The sequence below is a fragment of the Helicoverpa zea genome, chromosome 26, assembly GCF_022581195.2.
Source record: "Helicoverpa zea isolate HzStark_Cry1AcR chromosome 26, ilHelZeax1.1, whole genome shotgun sequence".
NCBI lineage: Eukaryota > Metazoa > Arthropoda > Insecta > Lepidoptera > Noctuidae > Helicoverpa > Helicoverpa zea.
This window is the reverse complement of record NC_061477.1, coordinates 7751854-7772993: the sequence shown is the minus strand read 5'-3', so window position 1 is coordinate 7772993 and position 21140 is coordinate 7751854. Positions and strand designations below refer to the sequence as shown.

The window sequence follows — 21140 nt, the reverse complement described above, 5'->3', positions numbered from 1 at the left end:
TAAAAACTTTGGTTATCATTTTACTTTAAAATGGTGGTTTAATTTTGGTGATCATTTACTATTTTTGGCTTGCGCATGATTTATTTTGGAGTAATTTCACTTAAATGGGATAGCAAAGTGTTAAAACTTTGGTTATCATTTTACATTAAAATGCGAGTTTCATTTTGGTGATCATTTACTATTTTTGTCTGCTACTTGTTACTATTTCTGGTGATCAGTTAAACATAAGCCATCTATTTTTATCAGCCATTCAAATTAATGTAAATTAAATCAATTTTAAAATATTTGGTATTTTTTGCGTTGCATAGTCAAACTTTCAATCTTGTTTAAGATTCTTCTACTAAACACTTATTTCTTCCCGCGGTTCCTGCTGTTTTCCAAGAAAACTGAATTGCACATTATTTATCTAACTATAATGTACAATAAATAGCGAATTCCCAGGCCAACTTAAAATAGTTAGGAAGATATTTAAGTATGAAATCTGACCATATTTGTGTACCCGATTCTGCTAATAATGTCAACATTGAATAGAAATTGAATCGCAATAGCAGTTTTAACCTTAGCGGGCATTCTGCTACTATCAATATAAGCCCAATCGTATTCCAATGACATTCGATTGGTTTGCGATTGGTCTGCCATTTAGTCTATACGGTAGTTTGCTCTACTATCATATTGCAATCGTAAATAATTTGCAGACAATATCATTCAGTTGTGAATCACAGAAACGGATAAAAACGTTTATTTAAAAGAAAGAATAGCGGAATGCCACATAGGTACGCTTCAATCGTAATTGAGTCTTGACTGGATCTCAGTCGGATGTGAATCGTATATCGCTTAAGTAAAATGAGTAGAATCGCGCCCCAGATAGACAGACATAACACTGTTAACTACTTACGTAGTTAAACTACTCTTAGGATGTAAATAGGTATTTAAATCTAGATTCAGTTTCCAGACTAAACGCCAACGTAACAATCCAGCTAAGAAATTATCTCATCTTAAATTACTGTTACTCTTCACAGACAATAATAATACTTGGTCAATTTAGAACGTCTGATTGTCATAAACGTTATAGTATTAGACCGCATTTGAATAGTTTTGCTACATTGAAATACAGTGGAGTCTCTATAACTCGAACTTCGTTAAATCGAAATCTTTGGTAAGTCGAAAAAAAATTACATTACCTTCCCCTGAAGCCCTAAATACTCTCTTAAGTACTCACTCCTCTTAAGTAATCTCCTTATGTACTACTCCTCTTGTAGGTACTATTAATTCTTATGTTTCAATATAAATAAAATATGCAGATTTATTTATTAGTCAATATGTAAAATCGAAAAATGAGAGTGAACGATTTGAATTGCATAAAGTATTGAGACGAATACATAATATTTATTGAGTAAATTAGTGAATGTATCAATATTTTTATTTTATTAATTCGATTCAATTTCTTGTTCGCATAATTTTTACGTAAGGAAAGGTAAAGATAAGAAACTAACAAGCATTGTTTAAAAACTAATAACCGTCAACAATCAGAAGAAGAAAAACCGTAAAATCGACTAAACACAAAACTTACTAAAAGCACGTACGATGTGATAACGGTCATTCACTACAACACTACTTATTTATTGTTGTAGTGCTTTATCAAAATGAACGTGTTACAATAATAGTTTATTTTGCTAAACAATAAGTTATTTTATTATTTTAACTTGTATGTAGTAATATTCACATTTCCTTTTGAATTATTACTGCTAACGATGATGAATACGTTGAGTTTATATCATTTGAGCTATGCGACACTTATTTACTATTGTTTTTATTTTTCAAATGGAAAGCTTGACAAGCTTTTAAATATGGTGGGGTTTTTTTTTCAATGAACCCAGGCTTCTGAACCTTATTGGACGAAGTTGTTATTAGTACCTTATTATTGGTTTCTTTATTTACTGAATAATTAAAAAATGTTATTTTTATGATTATACTTGACAATGAAACAGACATTGATTTCTTTTTCGCAAAAGATCTGCTGTCGCCAGTCAAACTTATTGTTAGCTAACCCAATTAGACTAGTAGTAGACTAGTAGTAGTAGATTAGACTAGTTTAAAAAACCACAAAATCAAAACAAACCTGATAAATACATTTTAATTAATAATAAACAGTTTCTCGTGTTTACAACCGTTCTGCTTTTGATTCTGTCTGTCTGTTCAATGTTAAGTCGATTGAGTCATATCGAAGAATGTTTCAAAATAAATAAACCTTTTTGTTAGCGGACTTTATGGTATGCTAAAAACCTGGGGAAATGGCTACTATGCCAGCTATAGCAAGACTGTAGTAAACAGGTTTTATTTAAATATGTTTACGTTAAAAAAACGAGGTTACTATCTTGAAATTAGCCACGTTTTGGCAATATAATATAAACAGAAATGCGAAAAGTAGCAAAAATGTTGAAGTAATTTAACAAGGTTTACGTAAGTTTTCATTACTAAAATCTAGAACAATGTTAATGCAAAGATTTGGAGTCATTCCATCGGGCAAAGTCTAATTTAAAATCAAGTAGGTTCTACATGTAATATTGATATAAAGTGTACAAGCCTTTTTGGCAGTCGGCTAAAAAGGAAGACATGATAATGATTGTTTCAAGTAGGAAACCTTCAATGAAGACAGATGATTACGAAAGCTTTGGTATTTGCAACATTTGCTAAGCACGTGTGAATAGATGCTATTTAGGTAATGTGTGCTAATATACGCGAAATCAAGGAATGAAAAATAACCTACATATATAGTACATTGTCGAGGTATCACCCATAGTCTAATCGAAATAAAGGATGCACTTCAAGGACCAACATAAAACTACCTGTCATAAATCCTGTCCCAGATTTCAATCTACATCCAATACAAATTCTATTTAATCAACAGTTCAACAGTTTTACCAAAAAAGCGTAACAAGTAACAATCTAAGCTACTTTCGCATTTATTCTTGGACGGAACAAACAAACCATAAACAGCCTTAGAAATGTTGCCACTAAAATTAAATGCGTCACATATGGCAATGTTGCTATTTGTGTCAAATATGACACATAGCGTAACGAGGCGTTTTGGCATTTTGTACACAAGCATAACACAAGTGACACGCGCCAAGGTTAAGTGAAAGTTAGAGCGGTCGTTGTCACACTAGTCTAGATAACTACTGAAATTCCAGATAGTTATGCTGAAATTCTAGATTGTTTGACCAAAGGTCTGTTGAGAAACTATTGAATGGTGATTGTTTTAAAGTTTTTGAATTTGTTGCTGTTATAAGGGGTTTTAGGGTCTACGATTTCTTGTTTTTCAAACCGAAGCAGAGCGATTAACAAACATAATAAGAACCGTCAAGAAAATATACCTGTAAATAAGACTTATCTGCTGGAAAACTATATACTACATAATAGTATGCATTAAAATTAAAAATTAACTCAAAATAAAAAGCTTTTCAGTAAAACGTTCAGAGTTAATGGAATAATAGGAGCAATCATGAATAAAGTAGGTTTTATAGAAAAAGCAAGGCTTAATAGTCTTTCTAAGGCAATCCCGACTTGCTAATATTAAGGTCAAGTTCCAATCAAGTCTCTGCTTTGATGCGGCTGCATCCTTGAAACCAGCTTCCATTTAAGTTGCAAAGTAATTTATTTAAAAATCTGAGTTTTAATGTTGAAGATTCTTTTTGTTTTTCTGACAGTCGAGCTTCCTCAAAGGCAAATGATATTACTAAACAAACAAATAAGTAAGAAAATATAGCTATCTAAGTTCTCCTGATTATTCATCAAAATGAAATAAAAAACTACAGAAACATAAACAAAGCAATGTTTTAACAGTAGGTATCATAAATAATTTACAACGAAAATGATTTAGTGTTCAGCCAGTCAATAAAAAAGTGTATTTTATTTATTATCGACTATTTCAGAAACGGTCGTTATTCAAATAGTCGATTCTCCATAAAATAAATTTGTGACATCACTACCTAAGTCAACTTTATTTTTTACTATTATTTAAATATGGAATCTATAAAATCATGTTTATTGAACCAACAACCATAGGCAGAATTATACTGATTTATGGCCATTAGAATTTTGACATTAGACCCAAACAATTAATGTCAAATTCTTATGTAAGCATGTAAACAATAGAATACATACATACGTAGATAGAATTTGTATTGGAAAAGGCCGTTGAAGATGAAATTTATCGATTAATCTAGAAAATCACGGCTATCTCGTATTAACGGTATACAAATAAAGCAATGACCACAATATGATGTCATGTACCACATCGCACATGACTCACAATGTGAATCACAACTCTTGACCAAAAATGGCGGCCTGGCAAGATTCTTTTGTGCTTATTTGAACTTGGCCTTCCATGTTATGTCATCTGCTTTAGAAGATTTATTTTTAAATTATTACAGCGGCCTTTTAAATGCTGATGATTTAATAATAGGCTGTTCAGTAACATACTATAAAAAATAAATAAAAATGGCGCGCATTGTGACAGTTAAATTAGCAGGAAAATATTTGCATATGATCAATAAGAGTTCTGGTTAATGTTTATACTAGTAAATAAATATTTTTTTTATTCAAATATTTTTCATTGAAACTAGCAATTTAAATAACAAAAAAATGTAAAACATATTGTTTTAAAGGGACAAAGGGCCGGTAGCGGCAATGACAGGATATGACGTCAGCAACAGGTGCACAGGTAACATTAGATCGTCCCTACTGCAGTAAGAGGCTAAGTTATTAGTGAAAAGCGATTTCAGTTTCATAAAATTTAAATTCTAATAAAAATATGAGAGAACTGACAGTAAGTTTTTATCGAGGAAGGCTACAAGCTACGTTTTTATTCGGAAGGGAAAGGAAGTTTAAAAGTTTCTCGAGTAGGTATTCTCTATGATTGTGGCATCTTGAAAAACGGTATTTGTTATAGACAAAGAAACAGGAATTGAAAACACGGAAACAAAAACAGTTATAAAAAACTTATATAATTTTAAAGACCAAATAATAGACCGCATAATGATTAATTAATACAATTAACAACAAAAGCATATGTTTCACACATTTTAAACTTAACAAACAAAGGAATTCTTTAGTAAGTTTGTATTATATTAAAATCATGATAGACATCTGTTCTGACAGCTAAATAGGAGCGTCCGTCTGACCTAAATTATACTTAGTATGAAAAAATAAAGCTCGCCATATTTGCCCACTAATTACTAGACCACTATATATATAATACAGGCCAAACACGTAATTCGATTAGTAGGTTAAGCTCGGCATTTAGTCGATTCCTATTTAGTAAGTTTTTATTGACTTGAATTGACTCCCGCATAAAATAAGTTATTGTCATTTCTTATATGGCAATATTGCCTTGGATCCTTACATAAATTATTTCTTAGATAGCAGGTGTTTAATAAAAACGCCCTCTCAAAAACTCAACTATGATTCATACTATTATTTACATTATAAACATTATTTGTAAGTTGGCTAAAGATAGAGCAAAAGGAATAATACTTATTTACGAAAACTATCCCGAATTCCTTCTTTAGCTACCTAAATGACAAGGGAAATCTCTCTCGAAGAATCCTGTAGCCCCAAGTTTTGGTCCAGAATCCACCGAATTGCCAATCTCATTTGTACATTGTTCTACCACCGCAATAAACAAGCTTAACCAAGCTACCAGTCCTTTTTTTCCGATGGGAAATTATCAAACGACTCCTCTCGCTGTGGGTTAGCAGCGGTGAGGGAGTGTCAGACTCTTACTGACTAAAACCCATCGTGTTCCGTCGTAGGCCTTTTATGTACCAGGGAAGCGGTAACTCTTTCGAACAATTCCGCAGCCTGTGTGCTACTTTTCTACTTAATAACAAGTTTGTGACTTGCGCCACAGCGGAAACTTGCATCGCGACGTGACTGTCTAAGCGTGATACCTGGATCAGTATTGTTATTGTAAATTCGTGTCCACTTACAATAAGACATGGTGGCGGCCGTCACCATTTTGTTTGGGTCACGGTCTGTCTTAGTTATACTTATTAGGATGTGTTAAATTAGATTATAATGAAAGTGTACTCATAAATGCGGAAGTAAGGTCGGCCTTCATAAAATATATTTATTAAACCTTTAAAAAGCAGAAATAAATATAACCAGCCGTTTTCCCGCGGTTTTACAAGCGTCCCATGGTAATAACTGCACCGTACCGGGACAAAATATAGCCTGTGTTACTCATGAAGAGTGTAGCTTTCCGACTGTAAAAGAATTTTTCAAATAGTTTCGATACAAACAAACAAAAAAAACTGTTTCCTCTTTATTGTATTAGTATAGTATAGATTATGTATTTTTATATCGATGTAAAAACTTAATTTGGCCATTGTAATCTGCATAAAAAATATCAAAATTTTAGCTAACCAAAGCAAATACGCGTACGGCCTTGAAAATGTCGTTAGGTGAAAATTAAATTAGCGTCATTGGACCATCCCTCGCGAGGTCGTGTAGCCGAACCCTAATATTGCATGAGAATGGCAACACACATGTGCGGTGTGCCATTTTGGATATCATTTTAATTTCGAATGTTGGCTCTCGAATATTCTGCGTTCGAGGAACAAGTAAAATGTTATTTTTTAAAATGCTACATTATTTATGGTAATGCCAAATAATAATCGGCTTCTGATTCTATTTATGATTATTATTTAATACAAATATTTTGTATTTTGCCGACCGACACGATCCCAAACAACTTGGGAACAGGGCAGGAAGAAGATTTTATATTTTAATGTTTTTGTTGTGTGTTAATTGTGACAGGTGAATTTGAGACAGATTGCATCATCCATGTATCATCTATTTATAGTCACACTAACTTGTGAGTTAATCTGAAATAATTTAATTTATTAATTTGCAAGCCGTTTACAAACAGCAAAAACACTAAAGCAACGGGTGTAGGTCGAACGCGATTGCGTGTTCACTTACATAATTTGAATATTAACTATTAATCGCGCTGCACTGAACACAAGAAATCACTGTCTGTAGGCTTACTTTACTGTTATAATGATAACGAAAGAAAAAAAGTCTACAAAATGGCTTCAAAATGTCTTTAAAAGCAAATAATTCTAGTTATTTTACACCACCGGAGAGATAACACAAGTAGAACCTACATTTGCGTGCTCTCTGATGCACGGGTGTATCAGTCACCAACTTCCAGGCTAAAGGCTTCTTTTAGAAACTCAACATAATATAGTGCCGTAAAGTTCGACCATCCATCCTCCGAGCCTTTTTCCCAACTACTCGTATGTTGGGGTCGGCTTCCAGTCTAACCGGATGTAGCTGAGTACCAGGTAAAGTTCGACCCAAGACTAAAAAATCAGTCAACGCGTTGAATAAATATTCTTCTTTATGGCAACATAGATATATTGTAAGCTACCAAATATAAAAAACATTGATAAAATTATTCCATATTTGTGCAAGATTTAGCAAGAACACTCTAATAGGCTTTTTTATTTGAATTTTCGAGTGTAATTGTTAATAAGCGTTACGGTTCGACCACGGCCTCTAGCGGGACCGCGGTGACTCAACTTTAAGTACTAGTGATGTCAAAAGCTTTTACGGTTTTCGTAAAAAAAAAAACCGTATGTTCATTTCATGAAAAAAAATCTCCCTTTGTCTTTAAACGTTATTATTGAGAAAATAGACTAAACTAATCTTCAAGGGTGAAAAATGTTTAAAAGCTTTTGATCGTACGTTAAGACTTAAATTATCTTACCATTACGACGAAATAAATAAAACCTTTACCTACTACCGAAAAAAATAATCTTACCATTTAGTCTATTTACAATAGACAAAAAGACGCTACAAAAACCATGAACACAAAACTGTACATTGTACATACTGTTCTTGATAATAAAATAAAACAAAATATACCATGTTTCTTATCCTTAATTAAATTTAAACTTATTGTTTTCCATGACTTCTAAGTTTAATCAAAAGTCACGTACAAGTTTTTCTTCAATCATATCTTCGTCTGAAAGTCTCGACCTCTGGCGCCTTGAACTCGTCGATGAACAATGTCACTTCCTTGTATTCTTAGTTTTTATCAAATTATAAGTACTTCTATTAATTTTACATTCAATATTTTGCACTAAGTTTATAGCGGAAGGTTACAATTAGTTGATAATAATTGACTCCACGTTTTTAAAACCTAATAGATTAAAATATTCTTGGTAACACTAAACTTAAGTTTGTAAATATAGTGCGTATCTAAGTTAGTATCATTGTAATTATATTTTAGGTGTTATAAATAAATAAAGGTTAGACTAAACTTGCTACACAATTCACGATCTGCAGCTTAATATCGTCTCTAGGTGCTAAGATCGTTAAAGATACTACTTTTTGCAGTTTTACAAAGCAGCGGCCATTGATTCGCTTCAATTTACAGTTGCGGTGAAATTCACTATTACATTTATGTCGACGAATGTACATTAAAAGATGATTATTTTAGATAAAGCATTACTGAAATTGCGGAAGCGTAAAGCCGGACGTGACGGCGGAGGATTTATACCACTTTCCTTTGCTCTTTTACATTGCGTTCATGTCATGCTGCTCTATGGTCACTTGTATGATCTGTGGAGCACCTGTCATTTTACTGCAAATTTCAATACACGATCTATCCATTATTTTTGCGATTAGAAATTTAATTTTGACAGCGCAAATATCAAATTTGAATCTGTAACTAAACTTTTACAAGCATTGACATATATTCTAGCGATAGACAAGAACATCCATACAAATAATGTACCCGCTTATGTCGTCTGTTGACATCTTGTTGACGTATTGTGACAAGTAGTCATCCTCATTGATGTTAATTGCAGAAGTGACATAATATTTTCGCTCGTATTTTGCCTACATTCTTCATTACTCAAAAAGTTTATATCTAAGTGAATTCAAAATCATGTAATATATCAAAAAGTTTATTTATATCTAAGTGAATGCAAAATCATGTAATATATTAAAACCAGGAACTTATTTTTAGGATTTTCTAATATTAATTACGATGTTTTTTTTCTTAAGAGGGCTATCACAAATTTTGCGAATTTAAACGCGCTGATATATCTTGTAGTGTTTATACAGTAGCGAAATACATACGAGGTCATATTATTTTTTCTTGAAAGTAAGAACATACCATGACAAAGTGAAGTCTGTTTTCATTGATACCTACTGCCAGTTTTATGACACATCTGTTTCTGCACGATTTTCTTAATCCATAATTCTAAGATGGCGGGAAACAAATTAATGCATATTTGTAAAATTGAATTATAAATGAAAAGTATGATATGTATACAAGCGTTGTAATAGCATGAACAGCGTGTAATTTTACTAACTTGACTCTCGAATAGTTTATATGTGTAAGTTTATACCTTGATATGTATTTTCTATTTTATAATTGTCGTTTCATAGACATCCATCTGATGCAGGTGTCAAAATCGCTCTGATTTGCCATTTTGGGCAATGCACAGTCTGCAGTGCATTTCAGTGTGGCAAGCTTTTTGTTCGGAACGTTCTATCTAGTACGTAGTACATATATATCGATGTTTACAAGTTTATGTCACGTTTTGGTGCAAAATGTCAAGTTATATTTAATCATAATAGCTGTTATTTTGAAGAGGAAAATAACGTTTGACCGAGTTTTGTTGGCTACTGCAAAAGACGAAGTAATTTGGGAATATTTATTGTTCTACTGTATTTTATGCGTAGGAAGGTCCCGACTACAGATGTCAGCCCTGGTCTTTGTCAGAGAAATAGTTATTTAAGTTTTAATTATTTTGACCTGATTTTGCCACTTCGCGCATAATCTTCGCATGTAGGCGGAATACTGTACTTGCAAAGTAATATTTAAATATAAGATAAAACGATTAATCTTTTAATAACAGTTAAAACAAACCTTATAATTAATAGTTAAAAGTATGCTAGCCTTTATGTACCTACCTGACAGGCTATGATTCAAGAGTTTAATAAGAATATTAAACTATGAGTCACTAAACCACTTAAAAACGGTATAATTTGTGAACATAAGATTAATAAGTCAAGATTTTATCGGAGTAGGCATGCAAAAAGAAGTTGCAATCACATAGCGGTATCTGTATAACAAAAAATGACTCCCACGTCCCTGATCTATGTTAAATAACTGAACTAGCATAAAAATGCTAACTTCCTCTTGCTTTGAAATATCAACCCTACGGCAAGGAAATAAGGATAAAATGTTCCGAAGCGGCTTCGTTTATCATTTATCATTCCTTCCTTATTACAGAATAGCTTGTCTTACTCAGTTTAGTTTTAAAAACTTTGTAAATAAGTAGAGTCACGCTAACAGAATAACCGTAAAACGTATAAAAACCGCATTTTTTCAACAATATAGCCGAAAAACCGGCCAAGTGCGAGTCGGACTCGTGCACGAAGGGTTCCGTAAATTACAGTTAAATCAACCTATCTCAAAAACTATAAGAGATACTTTGATCAAACCAAAAATCGTTGAAAGAGTTAATTAGCATGCATCACCTCTATTTTTTTTAGAATTTTATACCCCGTAGTTATAAAAATAGAGGGGGGGGGACATACTTTTTACGACTTTGAGAGCTGATATCTCAAAAACCGTTCACTTTAAGAAAAATGTTTTTTAGAAAACTTTATATCATTTTAAAAGACCTTTCCATTGATACCCCACACGGGTATGTACATCGAAAAAAAAAATTTCATCCCTCAGTTACATGTATGGGGGGCCCCACCCCCAATTCTTTTTTTTACTATTTAGTGTCATATTTTTGTAGCGGTTCATACAACACATATTCCCATCAAATTTCATCACTGTAGTACTTATAGTTTCCGAGTAAATCGGCTGTGACAGACGGACAGACGGACAGACGGACAGACGGACATGACGAAACTATAAGGGTTCCGTTTTTGCCATTTTGGCTACGGAACCCTAAAAACAATAAAAAACGCGCGTTCCAAAATAAAATGCGAAATGTCAAACGTTAAATTCCATTTTCAAATCGTAAACATTTCGAGACCGCGCCTAGTCTTGTCACAGAAGATGCTTGTACAATAACCGACCTTTTATTGTTTAGAATAAAGTTCATTTTGGACTAACAAATAATAAATATGACATCAAAGTTGGACAACAAGCCACTCCTATGTGCTTTCAAGTTATTTTTATTTTTACTAGAAATTAATGAGCGTTATATTTTACTTCATATCTCATATTACATTGTCGTCGAATAATATATGCGAGATTAAGGTAAAATGGGAGTCTGTATTGATAATTTTAAGGATATTGGTAAAGTAGGTAAGTAGGTTCATCTAACAGTATAACCTGCTTAGGTCGATAATCAGTTAGATATAATTCGACATCACAATGGATGGACAAAGGACAATGCAATATTAGACACAAAGTTAGACCACTATCCATACCATATGTACAAAACCTACAAAAAATATTGTGTCTGTCAGTCAATGCTATTTTGGGAAAAGGCTTAACCAATTTAATTATTAATTCAAAGCTGTAAGTGGGACATATGTGGCTAGAATTTATCTCAAAAGCTTGAGCTCATGATATTTTCTTTTAAGTTGTAAATTTTATGAGTCATAGTCGCTTTTTTATTACAACTCAAAACAATGACCATTGACAAAACTCACGAGCATGCGTAAATTTTTAAACAGTCATAGACAATGGGTACGTAACTCTTTTTTTAACAAGACGTGTAATATTTTTGAGAAGTGTGATACTTTGAGTCACTTCCGTCATTCGTAGTAACGACTTGTGAGACAATGTAAAGCATTTAATGAACTTTGTAGGTGTTATTTCTTGTGAGAACAGTAGCAGACAAGTAATAGCCCTGACTTGCGAGTTGTAGGTCATTATTCGTTCGCACTTAACCGTTGCTCATACCTTTTTTTTTAACGATGTCAAAAATCATCAAATGACCCCTCCCGCTGTGGGTTAGCAGGCGAGAGTGTCAGACTCTTACTGACTAAAAACCGTCGTGTTCCGTCATATTTTATGCCTTTTATGTACCAGGGCCGCGGTATCTCTTTCGAACAACTCGCAGAATGCTCATACCTTCGGTTCAGCTTTTTCATTTCATTTCATTTCATTTCAACCTTTACTTCCCTTAGTCGTCCCTCGTACGACACCCACGGGTGAGAAATGGGGAGGTCCTATTCCGATCCGGGACCTTCACAGATTCAGTCATCCCTATGATCAGCCTTTCTAAAATCTTTATAGCATATTTTTTCCGATGACGTACTAGCATACACATAAAACCGCTTATTATGGAGATGATTTAAATTAACAAACGTGAAGAGATCATCTTGACATAAATGACATCATGTAACTATCATTATTTACCAACATGACGATATAAAATGATAATGTCATCTTCCATAGCAAATCTAAAAACATACATGTTGCAATTGCTATAATATATTACAAATATAATCCTACTTTCTGTACTACATAGTACAATAAATGGGATATTTGGTTGTACCCTAAAGGTTCCGAAACTTCTGAATGTTTGTTTGAATGCTACACTATCCAAGAGCTACACTATCCATAGGCTATATTACACCGGGTACGGGAAGAAGTTACCCAGAATTACGGGTGAAACCGCGGTAAAGCAGCTAGTTGCAAATGTACGTCAACAAGGCGGTAATAATGTCAAAATGAGAAAAACCGGTACTCACGTGTCAAATAACCGTATCTTAGCCCAATAAGGGACAACACTATTTTAAAAGAATGTTGTGTCCGAGTTGCAGACCAGTTTAAATTATTACAATAAACATAGTTTTTGTGTTACCTGGTCAATGGCAGGTGTCACAATAAAGGGTTATTTATTAATGTTTAGGATTTAAATGTTGTATTAATTTATCTTCTGTCTATCTGATTATTTTATTTTTCTGTTCGTAACTCTCGGATATTTTTGACAGGCCACAAATATTTAAGCGTGTGAGCGAATGGTAGTATTTTATTTAAAGATGCATTAACATAGCAGTTTTTCTGTTAATCTGGCAAAAATATAATATAAATATAATGTTATTTCCATCTATCCACTAATGCCTTTCTTGCCTAGTAATCTCATGGCTTTTGGCATAGAATCCAAGAAGTTTGTTGCCAAAAAATAACATCAATACAGATTGGAAGTAATCCAACGGTAATAACACATAGCAATAGTAACATCTATAAAACTTATTGAAAATAACTTCAAAGAACGTAAACTACATTTATGAAAGACGAATATATAAATGAGAAGGTTACTATCAAGATTATCCTAATTTTATGTAAATGCTTTTGTAACGCATATTGCAAAATATATCCGTTATATTGAGAATCACCAACCGCTGAAAATACTTGTAGCTCCGAAAGCATTTTTTGCATAGTATGTAATAAACAGCTGACTGAATATAACAATAGACACTTACCTCAAATGAAACATTAAACTACCATTTAGAACACAACATGTTCGACTGGCAACCCTGCCCAGTACTGCCAACCGTTTAAATATTTATTCCTTGTTCCCAGTATTCTTCCTGAATATGCATACGAACGCCTCTTTCTAAACATCAAACTGAATTTAACTTTATAACTAAGCACATAAAGTGTTATATTGTATAGCTTTCACGACAGAACATTGTTAATTCAGCTTGGACGTTGTTATGTGGTATCCACATTTTTGTTTGCTTAGTAGAAACTAACAAAGGCAACTTGAAATGGAATTAAATGGGAGAGTTGTCGTCAAAAGGAAATTAAGCGTATGAATGAGTCAATTATTTCAACTTGTGTGACGAATGTGTGTAGGTAAGATTTAAAACATAAAGGCTTATAAACGGTAACAAAGTTTTTTATAACTAGTTTCCGCCTGTAGTTTCGCCAACTCTTGCTCGATGATCAGCGACAGGGGAATAATTTTAAATTGGACCAACAGTTCCTGAGACTAGCGCGTTCAACCAAACCAACAAAAAAATCTTCAGCTTTTCAATACAATAATCGAATGACATAGTATCAAATGGAAAATAAAATAGCTTAACGAAAATTCACGCCAAAATTATTGCTAAGTTTGTAAAAGAAACCGATTTTGAACATAAAGGAGCTTAGAAAGTACGAACTAAGTTTTTAAACTAATCTACTAACTAATACTAATATTATAAAGAGGAAAACGTTGTTTGTTTGGTTGTAATGGATAAACTCAAAAACTACTGGATTGATTTTAAATATTCTTTCACCATTAGAAAACTATATTATTTGCGAGTAACATACGCTATATTTTATCCCGGTGCGGGCAGTAGCTCCCACGGGACGCGGGTGAAACCGCGGGAAAACGGCTAGTACTAGATAAAACATTTAACCGATTAATACAACAATCATTTCAATGTTCTTCAAAGGGCAACAACAATAACTAAACGCAATATTTCTTATTGTTCCTACGTCACGTCATACATTTATCATTGAAGCGAATCCACGTCTTTACTTTGTGCACTTTTAATTACAAATACAATAATAAAAACAATGATTCATTGTGCGATAAACTTTTCTTTATATTATCGTTTAAAAGATTTAATGTCTTTTCTTCTGTATGATAAGAATAAAGCAATTGCATAGAAACTTCATTCTAGTTCTAGGGGCATGCATTACAGGGACACTATTTTGTATTAAATAAAATCCTTACAGGTAATTAAAAAAACTCAATATAGTAATAAGTAAAAAAGCTTAAACTATAGTCGTTGTCTCTAGTAAATGCTATCGACTTCTAGAACGATGTAAAAGTATTATCTATCAAGTATGTAAGTTCGGTATTTAATTTTAGTTTTTCTGTATTTGGAAACCGTCTTTCTTATTTATCTTTAAATCCCTAAGAATGTCAATGAAAAGAAATCCTTCAGTTTTCGGACTATACCCACCACATCAATGGAACCTCAAGCTATTCAACCTTATTTCACAAACCGTACATGAAAAGCCAAACGTCCGAATAAAACGGAATATAAGATTTATTTTCATGAACCATGGTTTACTGAAAAGTTCTGCCTTTAATATTTCAAGATTTACGCCCGAATGAGGCTAGATAATTGAAGTTGAAAACATAAAAGCGTCTACATTGCGTTTCTAAATTAAAATTTGGCCAAAACGTTGTCTTCATTGCATCGCTGAGCCTAAATTGCAGACCATTCTCATGATTATCCAAAAATATGGAATATGTTTTTTGGAACAAGAAGTTTAATGAGGTTTTAACGTAAGGATATTCCAATTTGCCGTCTCTCAGCAATTCGCGGGCTCCTGCGTTTAAAATTAATTCAAGCCCTTTAGTAATCATCCAATTAGTATAATAGCTTTCACGAACTCGGCGCTCATCGCATAATATCAATAAAATTGATTCTCACACTTATCCTTGCTTTAAAGTTTAAATTATCCAATTCCCGTAACACAATGGTAATACATTTTATAATCTGTGCGATTCCAAGCAAGAAGGTTAAATGATTAAGTCTCGTCATGCGTTGTTCGTGTAGCACTCGCATTCCGTGCCGTGGAAGCGTGGAACGGAGCAGTAATGGCGGCCATAAAATCGTGCTGTTGCAATTTCAATGTATACCATCCACAGATTGTTACGAAATTGTTGTTAGAATTTACACTAGCTTTGTACTATGGTTTTACCTGTATGCACGTCACAATGTCAGCTATATATTTTTTTATTTGACTCATTAGGTAATACTGAATTTTCTCCGAAAATGAGACAGTCAAGTGCAAAAATATTTTTCTTTCATAGATACTTTTGGCTTTATAATATTATAACGAACAAGTATACATATCATTTATTTAGAGAAGGTTGTTGGGCCTTGGTTAGAGAGAGAATCTGATGCAGTTATTTCTTTCGCACGTTTACAATATTACTAAGCTATATCGTATGATGAACTTTTATTTTTAAACGTAACTGTCACACGACCTTCGCTATACAACCTTCTGTTTGTAAACTTTTTTACGGATATACCGTTAAAGTAACTAATAATAGCTTAAACGGAACCTAGTGAAGAACATTGAATATTTTTTAGTTTTCATAGAAAGATACATGGATCATTGCTTATGATGCTTAGGGCAAAAATATTAGTAGGTAGAAGAGAAACCTAGTAGTTTAAAGCCTTTATCACTATATATAAAACATAATTACAGTACTTAAGATACATAATTAACCGTTCATCCATAATCTATATTTTTAACTAGCCGTTTCCCGACGTTTCAGCCGTATCCCATGAGAACGTTCTGCCCGTACCGGGATAAAATATAACCTATCTTACTCGGGAAAAGTGTAGCTTTGTAACAGTGAAAGAATTTTTCAAATCCGTTCAATAGTTTCCGATACAAAAAAACAAACAAAAATAACAGTATAGAAGTTTATATAATCATGAATTAAAAAAGCTGTCAAGAAAATATTGCAATGTCATATAGAACGCAACTTTTCAAATGAGGAACGCGCTATAATACAATGCTGCCAACATAAGAGATATGTGTGACGTCATCCGATACTGGTTGAAAGGCGATGCGGCCTTGCGTTGCTTTCAAAAGAAAACGCAAGTGAACAAACGTATTAGTCGTAAACGTCACGGTTTTAAATGGAATATGTCAGATATTATTACGATAGATTGAGAGATGTGTGTATTGTTTTAATTATTAATTGAAAAGAATTCCTGATGATTAACACTCACACATTTCCTTCAAGTTTTCTTGCAGTTTTCACGTACCCAAATGAAATGTTCCTGAAGTTTAATTTTTTTAATTGATCTACTCTTTTGTATGTTGTCGGACGTAAGGCGTCTGAATGTCTGCGCTTTCATCCGTATAAAGTTTAAAATAAGAATTCTTTCTCCAAATCTATTCCTTCAATTTATATGCCATGTCAAATCAATAATTGTTGATTACTTAAAATTATTACTGACTATAATTTCAATTTAGCATCACCTTATCCTCAATAGGTTTGAAACCGGTAACTAGCCTTGGAATACCTGTATGATGACATAAATCAAATGCGGAGGTCATATGCCAAATCTGTCAGAAGTGACATTGTTTAGGTAATTTAAAATACCCTGATAATATAACGCATTACAATATGGGGAGATTTTAATTGTCTCTAGTAATTTCATCAATCTAATAGTTTTCCAAGGATCCAAGTAAAGAGTCAATTCATTAATTTCTTAGGAGCTGTCAAAACCCGGACCTGTCCACATTTTTTATGACAGTAGACAAACATGACATCGGTTATTGCTGAATGAATAGACTTGCTTATGTCCTTTTATTGATTTTATGCCAATAAAAATTGAATTTTACTGTTGATTTTTCCTAAGCAGAAATTCCGGGCATATGTGAAAAGCTTTTCAGACATTTTGAGTCTGATACTTAATTGCAATTTAACAACCTGAATTCCGTAAGATTAAAACCTACGAATTGATAACCTCCTTGTTTTTAGGAAGTTAGTGAAAAATTGCAAAGGTGAATTTATTTTAGTTTGTTATTTGACATTCGTGTTCAAATAATCTAATTCTAACACAGGTAACACACACTGCGCCTTCTCCCGTCCACTAGTGGATTGCGAGTAGCCGTCCATGTAACAAGTTTAGGCAGAATATCAATATTTTACACAAGCGAGAGCCATCTGACCTCACTACTGAAATATTGCTGAATATTACTGAAAACAAAATTTCGGGGTTGTGATAGTCAGTAGAGAAGATTAACTTTTGAAGTCTTAAGTAACTTCATAGGTTTGTGAAAGTAATATGTAGGTAACAGACTTCTGTTCTTAGCCGTCCTCCCAAGAACGAAGAGGTTTTTATAAGCTATAACAACAAGAATATTTTTTTTCACAGAATCCTAACTTTAAAAAAAAAAGCTTGCTGGTCAACTTTTATTTGCAAATTTCCCAAAAAATAACAAATCTAAACTCTTAGATTCGATGAGAAAAAGCTCAGCAAAAAACGTCTGTCAAATTCCCACATCGAACCAAAAGTAGGTCAAATTACTAGTTTTATGTTTAAAATCTATTAAGATTACAATCTACAGAGTTTTTAGAATAACACTAGCGCATCTTCCCATGAAAACGTATACCTGACATAATATATGACGTCACATCTAGTTAGTATTCTAGTAATGAGGTTTTATGCTCAATTAAAGCTTGTTAAAGATGTTTATGTAATTTTATTTCAGCCATTTATTATTTTGGCACGTGTGATTCGACACGATTTTTTGGAAATTTTGGTGATTAGATTTGAGAATTTACGACATGTTCAGAATTTCAATGCAGTTGGTAGATGTTTTTTTGACAGCTTTCTCCTATCTATAGTTTTCCCCCAAAAAGTTACGGGCGGTGTAGAATCACGCATTTTTATTTACAGGAACTATATAAAAATATAAATCAAGTATAGGTGTTAAAAACATAAGTTAAATCTGTAATAAAAACAGCAATAATTCCGACCATATAATTTCAATCACGCATACAAAAATAACGACACCAATTGTGTCAACCTTGCAAGTGTCAACTGTCAAGTTAACTTTTTAATTTTTATTTTTTAACGCTCGAGACAATGCTCTTGAGTCATAGAAGAGAGCGTTGCCCCCGACTCCCGCGCAGCTAACACGCCGAGGGATAACTTCCGCCAAGCTTAACTCTGTTTATTTATTTAACAATAATAGGTAATATGATTTACGACTTATTTTCAAGTCGTAAATTTTTACGTGTCAATTTTATGGTCTTGTTTTTTTTGTGATGTTGGTATTGGTAGCTCTTTGGTTTTTAGGTTATGTTATGTTGGGTGGGCTGTTGATTTTACGATTTAACAATGTGTTACATTATTAACATAATATTTTGAACAGTCTAGGACAACATTAGGTCCAGATTATAGAGATACATGAACTACGATACGAAAGACATTCTATCTTGAGAATTTGCTTATTAATTGATTGACCCACAGACATGAAATTATCTAAAATAATATCTTTAATACATACATTTGTATACTGATTGTACATATAACATAACGTACAACAGGACAATGCACTTGTACATATTTACATTTAACTTTTCCTTTGCATTCTTTCAAGTGTTCGTGACCAGCTCAGCAATAAATCATTAAGTAGTAATTCATATTATTTAATGGAATATTTACGTTAACATAGAACTAATATATTATTTTATTTGTAACTTTCCCATACCTATCTACTATATCATGTTAATAGTTATTTTTTTAAACCCGATTAAGAAGTTTAACATATTTAGGCTGTCATTGAACATCCTTGGCAGTCGTTACGGGTAGTCAGAAGCCAGTAAGTCTGACACCAGTCTAACCAAGGGGTATCGGGTTGCCCGGGTAACTGGGTTGAGGAGGTCAGATAGGCAGTCGCTTCTTGTAAAGGACTGGTACTCAGCTGAATCCGGTTAGACTGGAAGCCGACCCCAACATGATTGGGAAAAAGGCTCGGAGGATGAACATATTTAGGTTTACTTTTTCTATAAAATACGGAACTTTTATCTCCTACATTAATGGAACCACAGAACTACAATTTAGTTCGAAACCAATTTTAAATGTTAGCATATCTATTTGATTCCGTTCTGTCATCGGCTGTAAGTAATAAACGTTTTAGTAGCAAACCGCAAAGTAAAGTTTTGGAGAGGAGAAAGTGCCATCAAAATAGATTAAATTCGTTTTTGATAAATTCGGTAATAAGTTTAAGGAAAAGTGTGGAAATACATCTTATTCCTTAGGTATTTTATTAGTCTGAATATCTATATGGATATTAAAAATAATTCACGGTTTTTATAAGTATGTATTTAAAAATTATTTCGCCCTTGGAAAGCTACTCTATTCCCGAGTAACATAGGCTATATTTTATCCCGGTACGGGAAGAAATTTGGACGCGTGTAAACTGGCTCTAAATAAACTGGAAATTGAAATGAGATTTGAAAATTTTATGAAAATCAGCATAACTACGATTTTCATACAAGTACTTACACATCCTACTTATATTATAAATGCGAAAGTTTGTGAGAATGTATGGATGTATGTTTGTTATTCAATCACGCAAAAACGGCTGGACCGATTTGATCGAAATTTGGTATGTAGATAGGTGATACCCTGGATTAACACATAGGCTACTTTTTATCAATACATCACGCGGGTGAAGCCGCTGGCGGAAGCTAGTAATGCATATAGTCCAATTAAAAAAGGTTGCATTCAAAATATTCGTGTAAGTAATTCTAAAGCTGTGCATAAACTGACTATGAGCCGAGGTAAGTCCAATAGAAAAATACCCTGAATTTTCTGTGCTCTTCCTAGAATTTCATTTTAACGTATGCAAGCCTGCAATATTCAGAATATTTCTGGTATTAAAGTTGTTTCTGACATAGCGTGTGGCAGCTTGTAGTAGGTTTCTATCTAAAGATACTAGTTATACAATATTATGGATTACGAGGTTTTGCTAATTGTTACAACAGATTTGCACACTTGAGACTAAGAGGCTAATTAGCAGCATAAGTCAACAAGACAGTTGAAGAAAAGCGACTCTTTCGGGGAGTGACTGAGTGACCAGTTATCATAGCTAGATTCTTCCGAAATATTCGCAAATTGACGTTCAGTAAAATAAATAAAAACAAGTTCGAAATTCAAAACCAACTGTCACTTTTGACAGCTGTCAAAATATATTTTTTTAAATACCTACATATAAAGGGCAGGTGCAGAAGAATATATAACATTTACATTTGAGTAACGGAATGCAAGCGCAGGCCTCCGTCTATGAGTCATCATCATAATATTCACAATACTGTCTTCAGCTATTGTTCCTACCACTTTTACTTACGAAACGGGGATATTAAGTTTATTCACATTCCTTTAGTTACACAGCTACGTGAAATTTTACTTGACTAATTGGTTTTTAAGCAAAAAGACCTTAAAAAAATCATCTCCATAATGTAAAGAGAATACATGAACACACAAAAATTGTTCTTTTGTGAATTTATGTATGTTTTAATATATTACTATCTTATTTAATTGTAAAGTATTACTTACACAATTTATACTGACATTTCAATATTCGACCATACTGAAAG

General features: G+C 33.0%; 1 protein-coding gene across 4 annotated transcripts in view; it reads right to left on the bottom strand.

Moving 5' to 3' along the window:
• The window catches only part of LOC124642939, a 65064-nt gene that overhangs the window by 18630 nt on the left and 25294 nt on the right, over positions 1 to 21140 (bottom strand). The gene's annotated exons all lie outside the window — the stretch shown is intronic.